The sequence below is a fragment of the Lynx rufus genome, unplaced genomic scaffold, assembly GCF_022079265.1.
Source record: "Lynx rufus isolate CCGP_SWC_20201006 ecotype Redwood Valley unplaced genomic scaffold, mLynRuf1.p SCAF_6, whole genome shotgun sequence".
In the NCBI taxonomy this organism is placed as follows: Eukaryota; Metazoa; Chordata; class Mammalia; order Carnivora; family Felidae; genus Lynx; species Lynx rufus.
In genome coordinates this window covers 138,023,675-138,039,445 of record NW_025814878.1, presented here as the reverse complement: position 1 = coordinate 138,039,445, position 15,771 = coordinate 138,023,675, and the positions used below count along the sequence as shown (strand labels likewise).

The 15,771-nt window shown below is 37.9% G+C and overlaps 1 protein-coding gene across 1 annotated transcript in view; it reads right to left on the bottom strand.

The window, feature by feature from the left end:
- Positions 1-15,771, bottom strand: part of CDKAL1 (CDK5 regulatory subunit associated protein 1 like 1) — a 664,701-nt gene that overhangs the window by 261,682 nt on the left and 387,248 nt on the right. The gene's annotated exons all lie outside the window — the stretch shown is intronic.

Below are 15,771 nucleotides of genomic sequence, written 5' to 3'. Positions count from 1 at the left end.
TGGGTTGAAAAACCTGTTTACTGACAGCTGGCATCCTATTTTCCATCAATCAGACTTGAGGAGAATGTGGACAATGTATATATGTTTTGTTGTCATCGTTACTATAAAGAATCCCGACTTCAAATATTATGGCCTGCAATAACATCCTCCCCCAAATCAAAAAGAAATACATCTGGATAACCTAGTATTATTTAAAATGAATAAAACAGAGTTAGCAGGAGCCACCCAGGTTTTCAGAACCTTTCTGAAAGCATATTCGATTAAAGGATTAGCCTATTTTAAAAGGCCAAGCGATTCTCACAAAGCTAAGACCAACAGTCAAATAGCCCTGTGAAATTTGCTCATGCTGAAGTGATTTGTTGCTTCAGAACATACCTCAGCACATACACAAGGCCCAGAAATACTACAGCCTGACCCGAAAATATAAATGTCTAGAAAGAGCCTTCAAATTATCACTTAAATTGTCTCTAGCTGATGGAAGAGAAGAATTTCAAAAATACATTTAAATACTCCGAGCCAAGAGCAACAAAAAATAAGACACACGGCTTTTAGGTAAATGTGAACTTACAAACTTACAGGAAAGAGTAAAGATCTTCCCTCTCTTTAATGCATTCCACAGAAATGGACAGATAGACATGAAGTTGAGATCTCCAATAACTATTCTTTCCTTAAGGTAAGAGATAGATTTACTTTGTAAAAAAAAACAAAACAAAACAAAACGCTAGCCAAACCATATAAAAACATGTTCACTTTTCTCTACTTGTCTATCTTTCTGAGACAGGCACATCCTCATTCACACCCACACAACACAGAAAATACAAGAAAAGAAATAAAATTGTACTTTCCTGAAATTAAAGAATCAATAACTTAGCATAGAGAACAGGAGGTATCAAAAACAAAAAACAAACAAAAAAAAAACCCACCAAAAACCAAAAAGCCCAACTCTATTTTAAAAGTTGGAGATGTTTTCAGTATTTGCAAATCAGTAGTGCTAGGAATATATGGGTTTTCTTTACTTAAACATAAATGTGCAGTTCCAGAAATCAATAAACATTTGCTTAGTTTTAATCATTTAATAAAAGGTTTTCTCTTCAAAAGAAACATTCTGCCGTGTTCACAGGCTACCTTTGTGTAGTCTGACAGTTGTATAAATATTCTCTGCACATGGGAGTCAATTTTCCCTTTTATTTTTAAAAGAATGAGGGGTTGCAATTAGTGGAATCATCTTTATTTTAATATCACATATGCCATCAGCCACTGGACTCCTACAACCTTTTTTTTTTTTGCTTGTTTGTTTTTAATCTTATCACAAAATCCACTCCAGGGAAAGACATGGCTAAGTAACAACATAAACGGATTTTAAAACACTCTGAAAGAGGTTATAAAAACAGGACATTATCCATGATTTTCCAGTTACTGGCACTTGAGCAACACAATATGAATATTTTAAAATGAACAGAATAATTTTAATTTATAATTTTTCCATCCAAATGGCTCCGTGTTACGCCTTATGTAGAGAGAGCGAGTTCCTGGAACAGTGCCTTGCTGTTGCTAGATGAATATAGAAGGGGGAAAATCACTATGAATAGGAATGGAAATAACATCCATGCAGAAAACAGCAGCCAGCTCTTAAAGCCGCATAGGTGGGGACCAATAGCCCCCTGGTGGGCTGAAACTTCAAATTAAATCACATAAAGAGGAAGCAGCTGTAACACTAAATCAGCAACAACAGGAATAATGGTCTTGATGTCTCCAAGATCAAGGCTGCTAAAATGCTCTCTGTAATAGCAACCTGGTTCAACACACAATGAGAGAACATGTGCAAAACGGGAGATGCCTGGACTTTGGGAGGGCTGGGCCTTGCCAGTTCGATCCAGACATTTGTCAAAGATGATTCTGCTCTTAATCGAAGTGAGAAAGTCCGATTTCACAAGGTTACATTTCAAGAATTCTAATGAGTTCTGATCCTTCAAGACGTGAGGATTCAGAAAGTCATTTCCCACTAAAGGTGAAGCAGGATCCCCGGCCTGACATCCTTGTCTCTGGGCAGTCATGTGGACTGCTCCCTGTGCAAGCGGTTCCTGCCAGGCCAGCTTGCACAGGAATTCACGAGGGAGAATGAAGGCTGCAGTCTGCGATCACTAATGGATACGGGGACACATGCACGCTTCTGTCTGCACACTTAATTGGCTACACTTATGGACAGCAGGGCTCGCCTAAACAGCTTCATTCCGTAAGGACTTCAGTTACGAGCTATACTCCTTTCCACGTTCATTTCTTTATTGGTCTATCAAACATTTATTAGGCCCTTACCCACTATGTGCCCAGCATCCATTCAGGCTCAGGGCAGATAAGGGTTCATCATCAAACTTCTGTGATCTAACGCTGGCTATTATCCAGGAGCTGGCAAGGGGACATGAACAGACACCCTGGGAACTTCACATACGTGCCTATCGGTGGGGGTGGAGGCAGAGGGGGTGGGGCGCCAAAGAACACAGCCTCAGAAACCAGAATGAGAGGCATACTGGGCTGGCTCCAAGTGAGGATGATGTCAGCCCCAATGAGATAGGCCCAGTCTGCACTGTAGCAGGGACTTTGATGAATACATGTCAGGAACACAAACATGTGAAAATAAAAAAGAGACGCAAGCAGGAAGAACGGAGATAAGAAAAGTAAAGGCCCAGTAAAAACTCCCAGGCCTGTAAAAATAAATACACACAAAAAAAGAAAGTGGTAGGTGGAAAAGTGGGAGACAGAAATTAGCTTTTTATAAGCATCGAGGAGAAATTTTACTTTTTCCTAAAACTGTTCATCTATCTCGATTTTTGTTTGTTTTCCTTAAATTATTCCTTCTGCCTTTTCTAATGAACGTTAGGTTCTTCAGATCATCCACCATCCTTTTGTGGCTGTTACTTCTGGGGAAAAAAGAGCAAATACTAGGAAGAAATGAAATGCGTCTCACCAGGGAAAATCCTTTAAGAAGTCTAGTTATTAGAATCCATTATCATTCTACCCAAGTAACTCCTGATGAGTCTATAGTTGAAACACATAGGATTGTTGTTGTTTCTCCCCCCTCGAATGGAGAGCCACCACCACAGCGGAATTTTGATCTCTGCTCCACAGTAATCTGAGATGGCAGAGGACCGAAAATGGAGAAGACATAAGAGGTTAACAATAAAAGAAAGATAATATGCTCAATAAAAGAGTCTCACAACAAAGAAAACCCTTTTTGAAAAATCAAACTTTGCCAAAACTCAATTTCAAAACATTATGACTCATTATAACTGGTCCAGTGTATAAGCTCCATTGTAAGAAATGAAAATATGGGTGAAGACTGACTTCATCTGATCGGAGAAGTGATTTTTGTTCTCCAGTGGCTCCTGTTTTATGGTCGGCGAAAATCTCTACCATACAAATAAATCTCATTTATTCCACTGGGAGGAGAGTCTCCAAAAGTAAGGACTACAGAAACAGGAAAACTGTAAACAGTGATTAACAGGGTCGAAAGTTAAATAAAAAAGCAAAAACAAGTCACCTCAAAGTCTGCTCCGTGTTTCTTCCTCAGAAACGCGTGCTCTCTCCCCTTCTGTCCTGTTCCCTACATTACGAGCTTGGCCTTTTCCCTCCTTTCAATTCCTCCCCTACTTCATCTCCATCTTCAAAGGCTAACGTGGACAATGAATTAAACATACATTATGTTGTATTTATTTCATATGTACTCAATTCTCTGTTCTTAACTGCTGATGCTCTCTTTTAAGGGTGACAGGGCATATTAATTAGATTGTTATGGGTTCTTTCTTCTTAAAGCAAATCTTAGAAAATTCAGAAATAAATAGGACCCTCTGTTTAAGCATTTGAAGGGTCATGGAAATGTCCTCAAAGGTGATGTTTCGAAATAAAAATATACATAGGCAGCCTCATACCTAGTTAACCTATTCATTTCATAGCCAATTAGACACTATAATTTGTTTGGTCCCTTCGATGCTCAAGGGCTTTGGGTTTCCTTTTCAGTAAGAAAATACATAAATAAAAATGAAAAACAAGATTATTAAAGACAACACCATAACATGTCTATCTTTTATATAACAATGATGTATCACCATTAAAGACCCAATGAATAGGCCACCATAAAAAACAGGTATTAATTACCTAATTCTTCAACTATATCACTGTGTATACTACTTTTGCAAACTTAAAAAGTTACCAGTGACACGAAGGTGTTTTCTGCTACTTTTTTATTTTGAACAACGTTACATTTACGGAAAAGTTTTAAGAGTAGTAGTACATCGAGTTAGTACATCTACTACCTGCACCTCCTTCACTCAGACTCAGGAACATTTTGCCACATTGGTGAGCTCCCCACCCTTCCCGCTCTCCTCATGGACAAACCCCATGGTTTTTGTTTTCTCCCTGAGAACTAGGTGCAGACACTGTGACACTTTACATCTAAATATGTCACCATGTATCTTCTAAGACCAAGAACATTCTCCTTCATAATCACGACACAATCACACTGCTCTTGGCCAACCGAACGCTGGACAGCTCCCACTGTAACAGAACTGAGTCACCTGTATTTCTTTGTGCGAGCCCTGCAGCTCAGGCCTCTGTGCTTCAGCACATGCTGTTCCCTCTGTCTAAAATGTCTTCCAGTCTTCTTTGCATAATGAATACAGTCTTACGGGAAATTTTCTTGATCACCCAGACTAATTTAGAAGCTCCTCTCCTGTGCTCCCAAGCATCTGGTGCAAAATTTTGTATCACGATGCATTATAAGGACTGATTTGTTTGTTTCCTTGAGAGGATATAGGCATCTCCAGGAAGAGGTGCAAAAATCTTACTAATACACAGATGCCTAGAACCTACTAGAGTGCATGGCACATAGGAAGCACTCAATAAATTTTGGTTCCATATACATACATAAACATATATATATATATATATATATATATATGAATATTCATGTATATACACACATAGACCGCATGCAAAGGAGTATACTAGGTTCTGTATCAAGCATTAAGGAAATGCCAGATTAAATTTTCTTTGGACAATACAGAAATGCAGCTTGAATGTGGTGAAGTTCGTTGCACGGTCTCTTAACTTCACCTAAGATTAGTAGTCTTGATTAAAGAGCCCTACTACCAGGGCGCCTGGATGGCTCACTGGGTTAAGCTTCCGACTCTTGATTTAGGCTCAGGTCGTGATCTCGCGGTTCATGGGATGGAGCCCCGTGTCTGGCTCTGCACTGACCATGCAGAGCCTGCTTGGGAATCTCGCTAACCCTCTCTTTCCGCCCTCCCCCACTCACGCACACATGCACAAGAGCTCTCTTTCTCTCTCTCAAAATAAATAAACATTTTTTTTTTAAAAGTTCCCTATAATCCTATCATGATAGCTAGACAGCACTGCAAGTAAATACAAACTATTTTTTTACTTAGATGTGAGACTTCCCACATAGGTAAGTTCAGATAGATCAGTTATCCATGAAACAATTAAACTTTAAAATTATCTTTTTTATTGCTTTAATAACAAGAGCTAACAGAGTATTTCCAGAGCATCATGACCTCTGTGATTACAGTGCTACACAGAAAAGAAGTTGTCAACACAAATTGATAATGTTGTCACTACACAAAAACACCTGTTTTCTTTCTTTTGAAAGGTCACAATCAGAGAGAACCCTGTTTATTTTCATACTTCTGTAAGAATCTGGAAATAATGGAAAGCTAAAAACAAACTGAACACCACAAAAGGATGACACGCTTTCTGAAAACAAGGCATCTGACTCCCCAGGCTCCAAAACTGGCAATAAGCCTCATAGAGGCAGATTAAGTTTATCCTGTTAATACCACAGTGTTATGTTCCATATATGGGCTTTTCTAATACCCCTGGAGGGAATACAGACCACGGTGTCTATGGATGGGCCCTCTGATATTCTAGCAGGATATGCGGGGAGATATTATATTGCCTCTAAAAAAAAAAAAAATCACAACAGGCTCAACTCCCAACAGTACAAACATTACAGACACGGAAGGAAGTGGGAAGAAGAGAAAAAGAGAATAACTAGATGCCTACAACACAATATCTTGTTCTCAGAAAACATTAATATCAGGTGATCGGGGCGGTGGATAGAAATTTACCTAGACTCCAAGACTAAGTTAACGAATTACAGAATAGTTTAGAGCATAAAGGAAACTAGAAGCAAAGCATTTTGCGTTTTTTGGGTCAGTGAACTCAATTACAGAATGAAAGGCAAACAGAACTTAAATTGTAAAAGGGCAGAATTTTTATGACTAATGTTTTAGGGTCCTAAAGGTCCTTCTCAGAAGGACCAAATCTACAAATAGGACCTGAATTTCTGTAGTTACAATAAGGGAAATTTGACTTTGAAGACACAACTCATGAATTAATAATTTCAAGTACTTAAACAGCATATATAGGTTTCTATGTTCCAGCACATTCTTATATTCAGTTTGAAGGTGCATCAGGTGTATATCTAGGTCTTATACAAATAAAACACCATTCACTCATTCATTCATTCATTCATTCTTGTAGCAAGTATTTGTTGAGTAGTATTATGTGCCAGACACTCTTCTAGATCTTAAGACAAGGTCTCTGACCTCACGACATATATTCAAGTGAGATACCACAAACTAAAAGATAAATAATACATTGTCAAGTACAAGTAAGTGCTACAAGGTGTTTGAAAGCAGGATAAAGAATGAATGATAGACTGGTTGGGACAGGACATTACTACTTTTGACAAGGAAAAGCTGAGGAAGACTCGAGAGGACATGCAACCTGAAGGAACGAAGGTAGTTAAGTACGCCACGTGCATCAGCTTTCTGGAGGAAGAGCATTTGAAGCAGAGAGAATATAAGATCCAGCCTCGGCATGTTTATAGTTCCCAACGAACCACAAAGAGGTCAGTGTGGTTGGGGTGACGTGGTGGCACAGTGAGGTGTTCGTGGTGAAAAAGAATTATAAGATGGGAGCCAGTGGTGACATAAGTTCTTGCAAGAGGTTCAAGCTCACAGAGCAGAGCTAAGGAGGCAAAAATTACATGTTGATAACCTATTCACTGTCATACGCAATGAATATGCAATATGTATATTATACTTGCTAGTGAGAGCTCTCAATAACTCTGTGTTTTAAGATATTCTCATGTTTAAGCGCATGAATATTCAGTGCCATTTCAGCATTCTCAAATCACTATATTTGGTATGTAAGAAGAAATAAGAAAAGGAATAACAGATAATGTCAATGTCCAGTCTGTCTAAAAGAAATTCCTTTCTTTCACTTTTTTTTTTTTTTTGGAGGGAGAATTACAAATGACCAAAATGCATGAAATCAGACTCACAAATTTAAATAGAAACAAGTAAAAGGAATCTGAGACCATAACACACCTTTTCTTTTTAGTTGGTAGCACCTGGATGGAAAGGAAGTGGTGTCAGTATCCTATCTCTTCTCCTGTTTCTTCTCCCTTCAACAGAGTTGAAGTATCACGAAGGAGCCCTCATTCTGCATCACTTACACTAATGTCCAACAAACCAACATGTGCCACAAACTCAGACAGTCTTCAGAGTTTGAATCATTGCTACAATTTCAGAAGGAAGGACAAACAAGAATAAGTAAGATAAAATCCTCTCTTACGAGGCAGGAAAAGGAAAGGAAGAATTCATTTCTCCTTAATTAAAGAAAAAAATAGGCTCACCCTCAAGAATCTACTAACCACACACCAAGTAACTATAATGATAAATAGCATAATTCAGATCAGTTTGGCTCTTTTCAGCTACTATAATTGGCAACTGGGTTAGTTAAAATATTCTTGTAAGTGTTTTAAGTGTGCCCTTTCCAGGTCTGATGTCATCGAGATCGGGTATTTTTTTTTTTTTTTTCTGGTGAAGAGAAAGTGAAAAAGGGTGGGTGGGGAGGTGGGGGTGGTGAGCACCATTTCTACGTAATGAAAGAGTAAGGGGCAATTCTATGACAGAAAAGTATTTAAAAGTTTGAAAGTTTTGTGGAGAAGCTGGTAGTTGTGCCTTAAGGAGAAAAGAATAATCAGAGTAGGAAGAGCTGATACATACCCCATATAGCAAAGACGTAATGATCAGCTACCTCTTCGATTTAAAATTTCGAAAAAGAGGGGCGCCTGGGTGGCGCAGTCGGTTAAGCGTCCGACTTCAGCCAGGTCACGATCTCGCGGTCCGGGAGTTCGAGCCCCGCGTCGGGCTCTGGGCTGATGGCTCAGAGCCTGGAGCCTGTTTCCGATTCTGTGTCTCCCTCTCTCTCTGCCCCTCCCCCGTTCATGCTCTGTCTCTCTCTGTCCCAAAAATAAATAAACGTTGAAAAAAAATTTTTTTTCGAAAAAGAAAGCACTATAAACACTTGTAGGTGCTATTAATAAAGCATGATTTTAATATTTATTACAATAAAATAACATGTACACCAATAACCACCTCTATAAGTTGACCAAGCTATGGTAATAAAAATTATATCTACCAATAGGTGTTTCAGTGGATGAATGTATAATATCCAGTATAAACTGTGGACCTGGTCGTACTGACAACAACACAAAATTTAATGAAAAGGAAATACAGGGGCGCCTGGGTGGCTCTCTTGGTTAAGCGACCAACTTCGGCTCAGGTCATGATCTCATGGTTAGTGAGTTAGAGCCCTGCGTTGGGCTCTGTGCTGACAGCTCCGAGCCAGGAGTCTGCTTCTGATTCTGTGTCTCCTTCTCTCTCTCTGCCCTTCCCCCACTCATGCTCTTTCTCTCAAAAGTAAATAAATATATATATTTTTTTAATTTTTAAAAAGAAAATACAGTGAAGCCTTCCATGTCTACACATGAAGGGTTAACTGTTAAAGGAACTGCCTCAGTGCTATAAAGAACCAGAAAACCTGACCAAATGTATGGAACAACAATCATCAGACAAGTAATTACAGGCAGTTCATGACTGCGATTTTTGAGAGAAGCAAACAAGGTGAGTCCTGTGATTACCCATCTTACTTCCTGGAGGCATTTTCTAGGCCACAGCGCAGAAAGGGGGAAAGTGAAAAGAGCCCAGTGATCTTGCTGAGTGGAGAAGAGGGAGCTTGAAGCTCAGAAAACTATAGTACAGGTTAAATATTATGGAGGAGAGAGTTGCACAGACATGGATGGAGCTCCAAAGATCAGCAGAGAGCTCCCCTCAAGCTTCTGGCTGAGTACTACCTGGGTATGCAGGAGAGGAAGCTAAACCCCAAGAAAGCTGTAAGCCAAACAAGTCCTAGAAGTCATGTAGGACCAAGAATGATTTGTGTTCCTAGAAGCCAAGGGGGATTTTAGAACACATGAATGATTGGACAGAGTCCTTAGGAGGCTATTTGCTTTCATGGTTGAGAAAAATTTGCATTAAACCAGAAGCTGCTCTAGACCTAAACCAGCAGACCTTAAAAGAAAGCCTCAAAAGATCAAAGTAATTTCAAATAACTTAACTCTATGAAAGAACAAGTCCAAACTCTTTAAAGGAAAACAATAAAATCCAGTGTTCAACAACATGAAATTCAAAACGCCTACCATCCAAACAAAAACCATCAGGCATGCAGACAGGAAGAAAAATACTATGTTTATAACCAGGAGAAACAACAATCAATAGGAACAGAGTCATAAAAGACAGAGATGATGAAATCTGCAGACAAGGACATTAAAACAGCTATTGTAAATGTGGTCCATGTGCTCATAAATTGTGAATATGAGAAAATAAACTAAAGATATTAGAAAAACACCCTACTGAAACTTCTAAAGATGAAGTTGAAGACCTAGTGACATGAAATATTCAAAATGAAGCAAAGAGAGAAAGAGCTGAGGGTGAGAATGGACAGAGCAGAATACTACCAAGCCAAATAACACACGCATAAGTAAATTCCCTGAAATAATGACTGAATTATTTCCAAATTTGAAGGTTGGTTGTGGTACGTTAAACGTGTATATTTGAATGCTTGAGCAACTTACAAGCAATCAATCAGAGGTATAGCTTACAAGGCATTTGTGGAGAGAAAACGGAATCATAATACTCAATCCAGAAGAAGACAGGAAAAGAAGGAAGAGAAGGGGATGGGGATGATAATGAACTATTGATGGGATTATCGGGAAGATACACAAAGGAGGGAGGCTTCAATATTCTCTTCAATTATTTATTTAAAAAAAGATCTAAATTGAACATAAAATATTAAAATTTGATACATCTAGTAATTTTTTTTTAACTGTGTTGGTTTCTAACTGTGGTAAGTTTTATACATTCTGGAAATGTTTTATAATTTAAAATGTGAATGACAAATAATAGTCCCTGAGATTAAATAAATATTAGTAAAGTCCATCTTTTTCTGTTTTGTAAAACACTTGAAAGAAGCTAAATCAACCAATGGAGTCAGTGTGTCTTAATTTAAGTGGTTCTATAAGCATAATCAAGTGCAATGACCTTTATTAAATTCTGCTATGTGAGGCTAATCTAGACAGCTAATGTTCAGTATTTAAAAAACTCTCCTGTAGCCTAAGGGGAAAATGTGACTGCCATTTAAAAACACTACCTCACAGGGGGTAAAAAAAATGATAATTTCTTGCCATCAGTGATTCCACTTTTCAAAGAAAGATAAAATACAGTTGTTTGGTGACACTGGTGAAAACAGCAAACCAACAGCTAGCTCCCTTGACCTCATCCTTTTCCTGCCCCAATTATTCCAACTCAGGGCTCTCCAATTTGTACCCAGAAATGATGTAAGACTTTAATTATGCTATACTGGAGAGTAGATTAAGGTCACTTTTCTCCTTTGTCATGGTCTATCAACTGGCCACTCACTGAAAACAGATTCCATCACATCTTTTTTTGTTTGGGGTACTATGCCTAACACAATGCATATTAGCGTAATTAATCAATGTATTTGAATAACAAACACAAAAGATAACTGTAAAAATCACAATTGTCTAGTTAGAAAATGCAAGACTTTATCCACTTCGTTTTACAAACAAAGACTCTGAAGATCAGAAAGATTAAGAGGACTTGCCCAAAGTTATACAATAACCAGTAGGAGAGCACGGATAAGAATTAATCTCTTAACTTCCAAGGAAGGAACTCGAACATAATACTTTTTATGCCAATTCAGTGACTCAAAGACAACACCTATACAACTTTGACTATAATTATGGCAACATGACAAGTACCAACTAAAATCTCAAAGAAAGAAGGCTTTAGCAGCATTACAAATAAGAAATGACTGAAGAAAACCAAAACAATGCATAAATAACAGATGAGATGCACTAAGAGTCTAAGCCTGCACTATCCAATATGATAGCCAACAGCCATACATGGCTCTTGAACACTTCAGATATAATTAGTCCAGGCTGACATGCGCTGTAAGTGTACAAATTCTGAAAACTCAGCATGAAAAAAGACAGTAAATACGAATAATTTTTATATTGATTGTAAGTTGAATGATTGCATTGGATACACTGGGTTACTTAAAATGTCTTCTGAAATAAATTTAACCTGTATCTCTTTACTTTTCTCAACATGGCTACTAGAAAGTTTTAAATCATATACATGGCACACATTATATTTTGATTGGACAGCACTGTTATATAGACTATTAGAACAGTCTACAATGAAGAACTAAAAGAATATGAACTTTATTAATAAATTTTACTTTCTCAAAAATGTTATACTTTCTCCTAAATAACAAAGAAAAACTAAAAATTCTTCAGTTAAATAACCTAATAGATAGAATGCTATACCTTATATATTTTATACTTCATTACTTATGCTTGTTTTTACTTACTTGATTGTGTTGCTGTGTTTAATGAAAACTGAAAAATAGTAAAGCTCATAAATAAAAAATACCATAAAGAAATCTCAATTATATAATAATTTTGTGTATTATGTTGAAGTCATCGACTTGCACGTTTTATACAGTTCACAATATTCAAAATTTACCAAGATTATTAGTCTATTTAAAACTACACTTCAAAGCTCCTTGAACCCTTAACTTTCACCACTAAAATATATGTATGAGGTATGTAGTAATATATATGTTAGTATAATGTGGTTTTTACTGAAAATAATACTCCCAAGTGTTATACACTCAAAGATCTACAAATTGCCTCCAATTGTAAACCAATATTTATCTCCTAACTTTAAAATGAGGAAACAAAGAAAATGGGTAAGATATGTGATTCGTCTATTGTTAACCAGCACATGAGTTGAATAGGAAACTTTTAAAAAGCTCCTAATTTCCAAGTCTGATTTACATAACTTTTCTTCTCTGAGAAAAAATGAAGTATCATCACCAAAGGACTCACATTAATTTAATAAAAACTAACATTACGATCCCCTGGTAGTTCTCCATGAAACCATTACAAGGAAACTATCCACCTTTCCCTCCGTTCCTGCAACCACATATTACCGTGGTATTTTCTAACTATGGAGAAATGATTTAAAAGGAAAAGAGTACTTGTGGTAATTACACTGGCCCAAACTCAGCCCATTACAGCAAGATTATTATTATTCTTTTAAGTATACTGGTTATGTTTTTTAAATGCTTTAATTTACCCATACTAAGTCTGGCAATCTCTTCCAGGAAACACCATTTGGATGCTTCCAACCTGAGTTCACTGAAATAAATATTCTACGAAACCTTCATGAAAAAATTATTTATCCTAGAATCGGAAATTCCCTCATTCTTTCGTGTTATTTCACGTGGCTTCAGCTGGTTATGGAAGGAAGGGAGGTCCCAGAGAGGGTCTCCTCATAGTTTGCTTCAAGGAGGTCTACCAGCATCCACCAGAGAAAATTGCTCAGGGAATGCAGCAGGAGGTTGGAACAGGCAAAATCAAAAACGGAGAGAAGTATCTCTTTCTAACTTACTATATAAGTTATTTCTAATTAATGCTTATTCTATACTGTCTCTCCACCTCCCCTCCAACTGGGATGAAAGCTAAATAAAACTGAGATTTTCATCTGTTTTGTTCACTGACGTACCTCCTGCAGCAGAATGGTGTCTGAGACACTGCCCAATGGCCAACGTGGTACAATTTGAGCAATGATATAAATAATGATAGTAAAGGAATTTGAAGCAAAGAATAAAATAAATATCCATGAGCCCATACTTACATAAATAAATAAATGAAACAGCAGACATCTTCCTGATATATAATTGCAATTACTAAACGTAGGAGGAAAGATAGAAAAATCACCTTTTGGCGAACACCACAGTAATAACTGTTGGAGGTAAGAATCATCAATGCATGTTCAAGATGGTAGGTAAGAACGGAAGAGAAACAAGGTAATTGCGTAGTCTGGAAGTTTATCCCCGTTAGATGCTTACTGAGAAAAATAATAACTTCACAGGGGAGAAACCTGGCAGACACCATCTTAACTGAGTGATAAAAAGTAAAACCATCTGTAATGAGACATCTCAACATCATGTACCTCAAGGACCTGAAAACTGCCCAACATCACTTCAGAGGTATTCTTGCCAAAAATACATAATCTGAATTTAATCACGCAAAAGCATCACACAAACGCAAATTGAGAGAGGTTCTGTAAGATAAATGGCCAGCACATAACCTTCAAAAATGTTCTGAAAGATGAAGAAGGACAAGGAAATGTTCCAGATTGTAGTTTAAGAGACTGGGGAGACATGATAACCATATGTCAGTTGGCTGGATGCTAGACCAGAAAAGGGATTTTAGTGGGACAATGGGTAACATTTGAATAGTGTCTGCAGATTACAGAGTAGTACTATATCAGTGTTAGTTTTCTGGTATTGATCATTGTAGGAGGTTCATGTAAGATATTAACATTTGGGCAAGGAGGATGAAGGGTACTCTGTACTACTTTCACAACATTACTGTGAGTCTGTATTTCAAAGTAAGAGTTAATAAGGAGGAACATCGAAGCAGGGTATTGGTTACCAGGGGAAGAGATTGCGTACGTAAAACCTTAGCTTACCAACTTTACTGCAGACTCCTCAGGTAAAGTTTAAGTAGGTCAAGCCCAAGCCAGTCTTTGTCAAATCCAAATCAAGAGTCTATTTCCCTCAGCACTGAGTAAAGCTTCTTCATTTAAAGTAGCTAACGTCAGAATGCTTTTTTGTTTTTTTATTAAAAAAATTTTTTTTAACATTTATTCACTTTTGAAAGGCAGAGAGAGACAGAGCACGAGTGGGGGAGGGGCAGAGAGAGAGGGAGACAAAGAACCTGAAACAGGCTCCAGGCTCCGAGCTGTCAGCACAGAGCCCAACATGGGGCTTGAACTCACAGACAGCGAGATTGTGACCTGAGCCAAAGTCAGACGCTCGACCGACTGAGCCACCCAGGCGCCCCTCAGAATGCTTTTTTAAAACGATCACTGTATTTAAAAATCCATCAAATAAACACTTTCTTCTTCAAATAAAAAGTTTCACACACTACATTAAAAAAAGGTATAAACTGTATTTGCAATTAGAAAAGACCACCTTCTGAGAAGGTCGTGGGGCTGCCATGCCAGTACTTACTAAGTACTTACATGCCAGTACTTACTAAGCACTCCCCACACATAGACAAAACCGATGCCACAGCTATGGAAGGCAATTAGAGGAATAAATGTAAAGAAAAATTGTAAGTTAAATATTTACAAAATAGGCAAGTATAAGCATAAGGAAGTGGTCGGGACGATTTGAAAATGGTAATGTCAGCACACAGTGGCAAAGAATATTCTGCACTTTTTTGAGGTATTAAACTTAGATGTAACAAAGATAAAATATGTTACATTTATATTTATTGTTATACATATGCACTAATACAAAAAAGAAACGATGGGATGAGATACAGTGTCTAAAGGAATCAACACACATTTATATCTGAAAAAGAATCAAATTGCTGGCAGGCTGCCAACACGCTGTTCCACGTAAGGGGCCAGGAAGCAGGTCTCGTGTGCGGTTTGAAGAGTCCAGTTCCTCACGCCATGAAGGACAGCCTTAGCGGCTGGAGGGAAAATATGCCAAGAAAGAGGGGGAAAAGTTTCTGGGTCCCTATCAAATATATTACAATTTAGCCTTAGAAAACTGTATTTCTCAGAATAGTTATCACTGAGAGAAGACCAAAATTAAAGAATATTCCTTACAAATTACAGGGCTATTAAAAGTCATTAGCAATAATAAAAAAAGACGTTACACAGTTAATCTAATAACAAGTATATACAGGGGCGCCTGGGTGGTTCAGTTGGTTAAGCGCCCGATGACTGATTTCAGCTCAGGTCATGATCCCATGGTTTGTGGGACAGAGCCCTGCTGGGGATTCTGTCTCCCTCTCTCTCTGCTCTCCCCTGTGTGCACTCTCTCTCTCTCAAAATAAACATTTTTTTAAGTATGTATAAAAAGTGAATTAGGGGCGCCTGGGTGGCGCAGTCGGTTAAGCGTCCGACTTCAACCAGGTCACGATCTCGCGGTCCGTGAGTTCGGGCCCCGCGTCAGGCTCTGGGCTGATGGCTCAGAGCCTGGAGCCTGTTTCCGATTCTGTGTCTCCCTCTCTCTCTGCCCCTCCCCCGTTCATGCTTTGTCTCTCTCTGTCCCAAAAATAAATAAACGTTGAAAAAAAAAAAAAAAAGTGAATTAAATGTTTTTTTTTTTTTAATTGCAATAACTTTATAATATGCCTTAAAGGTCTATCCAAGTAGAGAATGTGAAAAGGAAGTTCACAAATGAAAATAATCTGCAGAAAATGATCCTGGATTCCCTCTTGGTCAACATGTTACACAC